Source organism: Ipomoea triloba, chromosome 8, assembly GCF_003576645.1.
Source record: "Ipomoea triloba cultivar NCNSP0323 chromosome 8, ASM357664v1".
Classification (NCBI taxonomy): domain Eukaryota; kingdom Viridiplantae; phylum Streptophyta; class Magnoliopsida; order Solanales; family Convolvulaceae; genus Ipomoea; species Ipomoea triloba.
In genome coordinates, this window is record NC_044923.1 from 19,409,093 (window position 1) to 19,416,280 (window position 7,188).

The 7,188-nt window shown below is 40.1% G+C and overlaps 1 pseudogene; it reads left to right on the forward strand.

Moving 5' to 3' along the window:
- Positions 1-5,873: 5,873 nt before the first annotated feature.
- LOC116027085 overlaps positions 5,874-7,188 on the forward strand; it is a 41,094-nt pseudogene continuing 39,779 nt past the window's right edge.

Genomic DNA, 7,188 nt, shown 5'->3' on the forward strand with positions numbered 1-7,188 from the left:
ACCGGTTTCAACAACACTTAATAGACAACGGTTTTTAATCGCAACGGTTAAAAACCGTTGTCTATGTGCGTGACTTTCAAAAACACCGGCTTCAACAACACTCAATAGACAACGGTTTTTAACCGTTGTCTTTTTCTAGAAAAGACAACAGTTAAAAACCGCACTCAATAGACAACGATTTTTAACCGTTGTGTTTTCTAGAAAAGACAACAGTTAAAAACCGTTGTCTTTGCGCGGGACTTACAACAACACCAGCTTCAACAACAGAAATTTTACCTTATAGACATGAGCATTTTTGTTGTAGTGAATAATACTATTTATTCAAAATACGCAACTTAACATAAACATAGATGCAATTCATATATTACAAAATAATTTAAATATATACATGTATAAAACTCTTTATGATTGATGGGGTGATTGTTGAAGATACTCAAATCCAAACTTGCTCCATTACCATTCTTAGACGGCTTGTTACAAATGATACCAGAGTAATAAAGAGTGTTTATTTTTGTTTATTATTTTAAGGATTTCCTAAAATTCTACGTCCAATAATTAAAGCAAGCAACACCGATGAGAACTGAATATTATGTGTATTAGAATTCAACTATACAATGATAGATGACAAGGGATATATATACAGGGAGAGTCTCATATAGAGTAGGATAGATAGTTCTAACATGACTCAGATACATAGAGTCCTAATACTCCCCCTCAAGCTCAGGGCAAACTGGTGACCTGAAGCTTGTCTCGGAGAAAAGAAAATCTAGGACTGGGCAAAGCCTTTGTAAATATGTCAGCGAGTTGATCCTTTGTTGAAATAAAGTTCACCTGAATGTCTCCATTGGCAACTCTGTCTCTAACAAAGTGGTAGTCAATCTCTACGTGCTTAGTCCTGGCATGAAAGATGGGATTCGCACACATGTAAGTAGCACCAAGATTGTCACACCATAGTTTAGGAGTAGGAATGCCATCAATGCTGATCTCTCGCAGTAGGGATACGATCCATATGACTTCAGCACAAACGTCTGCTAAGGCCTTATATTCTGCCTCTGTGGAAGACCGCGCAACTGTCTTCTGTTTCTTACACACCCAGGAGACAAGGTTGGTGCCAAGAAACACAGCATACCCGCTAGTAGATTTACGATCTTTAGGACAACCAGCCCAATCAGAATCAGAGAAGGCATGAAGTTCCCTAGAGCTTGACTGAGTGACACGTAAACCGAAAGAAAGAGTCCCCTTGACATACCTGAGCACATGTTTGAGCTACTCCCAATTAGACTCCGTTGGAGCATGCATGTGTTGACACAGTTGATTGACTGCAAAGGATAGATCTGGTCTGGTAATCATGAGATATTGAAGAGCACCAGCCAGACTTCTGTATTTAGTTGGATCATCGTATGAGTCGGCACAGAGAGATGGGATCTTCGACGCAGAAATAGGAGTTGCTAGTGGCTTACAATCAGTTATTCCAGCTCATTTCAAGATGTCAGTCATATACCGCTGCTGAGAGAGAATAACACCATTGCTAGACTTAACGAGCTCAATTCTAAGGAAGAATCCAGGTTCCCCAAGATCCCTAATTCTGAAAGCAGTAGACAACTTGGAGAGCAAATCAGACACCAGTGGCTGATCATTCCCCATCAGCAATATATCATCAACATACACTAGTAGGTACACACACGCAGACCCACAAGAGTAATAGAATAATGACACATCAGTTTTTGAAGCTCTAAAGCCAACGAAAAGCAGAAACGTATGCAAACGGTTAAACCAAGCCCGAGGAGCTTGCTTTAAACCATATAAGGAGCGTTTCAACAAACATACATGATCAGATAGCTGTGTGTCAACATACCCAGGTGGTTGACACATATAAACAGTTTCAGCCAAAGCACCATTCAAAAAAGCATTGTGTACGTCAAGTTGCCTGACCACCCAGCCTGAGGAAATAGCTAAACTCAAAAGCAACCTTATCGTGGTGGGCTTAACAACTGGACTGAATGTGTCAAAAAAGTCCTGTCCGGGAACCTGATTAAAGCCTTTTGCCACTAGCCGTGCTATATGCCTTTCTATGGAGCCATCAGCCTTTCGTTTAGTACGAAAAACCCACTTGCATCCAATTATATTCATACCTGTCTGAGGAGGAACCAGAACCCAAGTTTGATTGTGCAAAAGGGCATTGAATTCCTTATCCATTGCCTCACGCCATTCAGGAAATTTGACAGCCTGACTGTAGCAAGTGGGCTCAGGAGGACACACCTGAGCAGACAGAGCCAAGAGCGGAGCCACAGACCTACTCCGAGTAGCCATAGCATGAGAGCGAATGGTCGGGCGCATGGACTTACCACGGGGCTGTCCCCTTTGTGTGAGTAGGTGCAACCTCAGTAGCAGGCGGAGGAGCAAGTTGATCACAGTCATCAGAAGGCGACGGAGACACCTGCATAATAGATTCAGCCCATGGTGCCTGCGCAGGAGGAGGCGACGGCGGAGGAACCTTACTAACAAAAGGAAACATAGTTTCATCAAAGAGCACATGTCGGCAAACATAAATCTTATTAGTCTTTAGGTCCATGCATCTATACCCCCTAAAGGATTCAGGGTAACCTAAGAATACACAAGGAGACGACCGGTATGACATTTTGTGACGATTGTAAGGACGCAAGTAAGGATAACAAAGACAACCAAACACACGAAGAAAAGAGTATGAGGGAGAGGATTTATGCAACAACATGTGAGGGCTGGAGTTTTGTAACACACTGGATGGCATTTTGTTAATCAGGTAAACAGTAGTTTCAAAAGCAAAATTCCAAAAACGAGACGGAACAGAGGCACGAGCCATAAGAGTGAGACCTGTTTCAACAACATGCCTATGTTTCCGCTCAACACGGTCATTTTGCTCATGAGCGTAAGCACACGACTGTCTATGGTTAATACCTAATTTAACGAACAGAGAATGCAATTTCTTATATTCAGCTCCTAAATCAGATTGAATAGATTTGATTTTACGATTAAAAGAGCGCTCAACCAAGGCACAAAACTGATCAAAAACAGCATATAGGTCAGACTTTAACTTCATAGGAAAATACCATGTGTAATGTGAACGGTCATCAACAAAGAGAACAAAATAACGATAACCAGAAGCTGAAAAAACCGGAGCTGGTCCCCAAATATCAGTATATATTAAATCTAAAATATTCGAACTAGCAGACTCAACACGTGCCAAAGGAAAACGGGCAGATTTGCCCAATTGACACGCAGAACACAAAGCAGAAGTACAACGAACAGTAGTACTAGACTCACTAACAGAACAAAAAGGAAGAACACGATGTAAAACTCTCTGATGTGGATGACCCAAGCGATCATGCCAAACCGAAGAGGAAGCACGAGAAGAAACGAAGGCTTGAGGACTGGCTTTCGGAACAGGAAGTGTGTAAAGACCACCCGAGCTATGGCCTCGTAGGAGGATTGCCTTGGTTGCTATATCCTTCACAACAAAAAAAGACGGGTGAAACTCAAAAAAGACATTATTATCTGTGGCAAAGCGCTGAACAGATAAAAGAGAAGAAGATAGACCAGGAACATGTAAAATTTGAGACAACTTAAAAACCCTAGAAGGAGTAGAAAAAGAAGCATGGCCAGTATGACTAATAAGTAAACCTTTACCGTCACCAACACGAAGAGTATCGTCACCAGTGTACTCCTCAAAAGTGGATAGCGCAGCAATGTCAGGGGTGGCTTGGTTCGTTACCCCAATGTTAGGGATCCAGAGATGCGAATCAGAAGTGAGATTTGGAGTACCTTTTGAATACGTTAAATTGGCTTGGGGTCGCAAATTGAGATATGAATAACATGCAGGTGCAGCGTGACCAATGGTGCCACACAACTGATAACGTGGCAGCCAATTGGAATTTCTGGAACCACGGCCACCACGGGACCGATTACCTCTCCCACGCTGCATGCCGCCTCCCGCCGCTCCACCATTCAGCACACCGGAAACCCCACTGCTAGGGGTGGGCGTAATTTGGATTACCCGAACTAACACCCGAAATCCGAACCGAATTTTAAATTTTGGGTGAACCCAAATAGTTATCGGTTCGGATATTTTAAATTTTGGTATATCCGAATATAAATTTGGTTCGGATATCGGGTGTTAAAAAATTTACCCACACCCGACCCGAAACCCGAACTAACCGAAATTTTATTATAAATATAATAATATATATTATATATTTAGTTATCAATGTATTTCATAATTAATAATATATTAATTTTAAAAAGTTTATTGGTTAATTATTACTATTTGTCTTATTTTTAGTTTGATAGTATATGAAAAAAATATAAATAATAAAATAATCAAAACATAAAAAAAATTAAAATTGATAAAAATAAAATTTTGGGTATATCCAAACTAACCCGAAATAAACCCGAAATAATTTCACCCGAACCGAACATATCCGAATTAAATTTGGTTCGGATATCGGGTGTAAAAAACATCACCCGAAATTTTCGGATATCCGAAATAAAATTCGGGTATCACCCGAACCGAACCGACGCCCACCCCTACCCACTGCCGTGCGGCTGGGAACCACCACCACGTTGCTGCCCGCCCCTCCAGGAGTGCTGCTGTCGACCACCACACTGAGCAGTAAGCGCCGCAGGCTGAGGCGAGGAACCACCATGAACACCGTCGCCGGTGATAAACTCATGAGAGCCGAGAAGATCAGCAAGCTCAGGGAGACTAACAGGTTCGCCGCGAATGTTCAGAGAAGCCGTAAGAGAGTGATACTCCGGTCGCAATCCCCGAAACACATACATGTTTTGCTCCTCCAATGAAACAGCCTGGCCGGCGAGAGCCAAATCTTGAACCACCACCTGTGCCTTCGCAATATAATCCACGATCAACATATCTCCTTGCTGAATGTTATGGAATTGACCAAGCAGACGCATGGTACGGGCTCTGCTGGAAGATGCAAGCGCACGTTCAAGAGCTAACCACAGTGCACGCGACGTACCGTAGCTAATAGCGAGATACATGACTTTCGGTGATAAGGATGAGATCAACATGCTGAGAACTGCTTGATCATGACGTACCCACGGAGCATACAAAGGGTTGGGTTGAGCAGGAGACGGTGCTGCATCGGCGGACGCACGAACATCAGGAGGGAGGAACGGAGTAGGGCACGGATTCGTACCATCAACGAAGCCCATTAATTCGTGACCACGAAGAAACGGAACAACTTGTGTCCTCCAAAATAGAAAATTCGTGGTAGTCAACTTAATGCTCACAAAGTGACGAGCAGCTGACAAAGGCGTAACAGCCGAAGGAACCGCAGAAGACAAAGCGGCATCGGAAACGGTCCGTTCAGAAGAATTAACAGATCCGTCAGCCATAAGGAAAGAAACCTAGGCTAGCTGATACCAGATGAGAATTGAATATTATGTGTATTAGAATTCAACTATACAATGATAGATGACAAGGGATATATATACAGGGAGAGTCTCATATAGAGTAGGATAGATAGTCCTAACATGACTCAGATACATAGAGTCCTAATATAATAACACCTTCTGAAGTACTTGATCTGATTGAAAGTATCCAAAATATAATACTTAAAAATTTTGTAATCATGAAAAGATGAAGATGATAAGCATATATTAGTTATTTTATTTATTTATATATATATTTTTAATTTTGTTGAAACATAATATTCCAACTATTTATTTTGGCATGAAAAACGTGGATTTAATTTCTTAACTTCTAGCATATGCAATAATTTCATCCTTCTTTTATATATAATCTCCACATTACACCACAATTCACCCATTCCGAACTCTCTTACTCACTATCACTCTTAGTTTCTCACTTCTCACCCATGGCTTCCTCTACAATTCTCTCTGCATTTCTTTTCCTCTTTTTGGTTCTGCAAACCCTAGAAGAAGGGGCAAATGGGTCTTTAATTTCTTAGATGATGGAAAGACAAGAATGATTATTGAGAAGGCCAACGAGCAAGGGCCTTATCTTGGGTTGGTAATTCCGAACATGTTCAAAATGAATCCTCTTCTCGGACACCCGAGTTATAAACCTAGTACTCTAGTTATCGACTATGCTGATAATTAAATATACGTTTCTGATCATCTCGAAACCTTAACATATATAAAATTTCAAGTAATATATGTTGTCATATAAATTTACTTATTTACCTTTGCCTTGTATGCTATCATACTTCAAGGGAGGAGATTTCGGTTTGGAACCATCGAGCTAGGGCAAACCTGTCATTTTAGTTATGACTGGCCTTGCCATGGTATGTAACTTTTGTTGTTGTTATTGGTGTCTTCGTCGTGTGTATTTTGCTAGATATAATTAAGGTTTACTAGCTATTTGAGCTCCTTTACTATTTATTATTTAATTTTTTGAAAGTTCTAATTTTTATTTTGTATATGTTATTATATATTATATATATTATAATAGCTAAATGCAGGCATAACAACACAACTGTTGTTGAGTGCATTTGATGTGTATGGAGTTGTGCATTATGGAATTGCTGGAAATGCAAATCCTTCTCTCCATATTGGAGATGTCGCCATCCCTCAGTACTGGTCACACCTTGCTCTTTGGAATTGGCAGGTAAACAAACACAAATACATAAACAAGAAGAATAACAAAAAAAAAAAAATGATTCCGATCCATCCTATATCATATAATAATTAATATTCTAAAAATGATCATTTCTATTTTAACGGGTGAAATTTGACCTATATATAGTAGAGAAAAATCAAATATATGGTATTTGATGCACATTTTATACCCACCACTAAATATTCTTTACTTAAAACGAGATTTGATAATTAAAAAAGAAAAATAAAAATAAAAGTACTTGTAATATAATAAGTGTTAGGAACATAATGTATTAAGTTTTGATGATACCAAAATGTATTTTAGAAACCCCTAAGTCTCGAAAGATAGGAATCAATGTAAGTTCGACAAGTAAACTAAGAGCGAAAATACAACCGGGTAACTTGAGCTCAACTCGGAAAATATTTAAGCTTAAAGTAAACTTGTGTGAACATCTTAGAATGTCTCGTGTTGTAATCCTATAGATAGATCAGAAGAAGGCACGGGACAACACTGGAGGAATAAGGGTCTGCGAGACATCAACTAAGTCTCGAGACATAAGCAGAGTCCGAGAG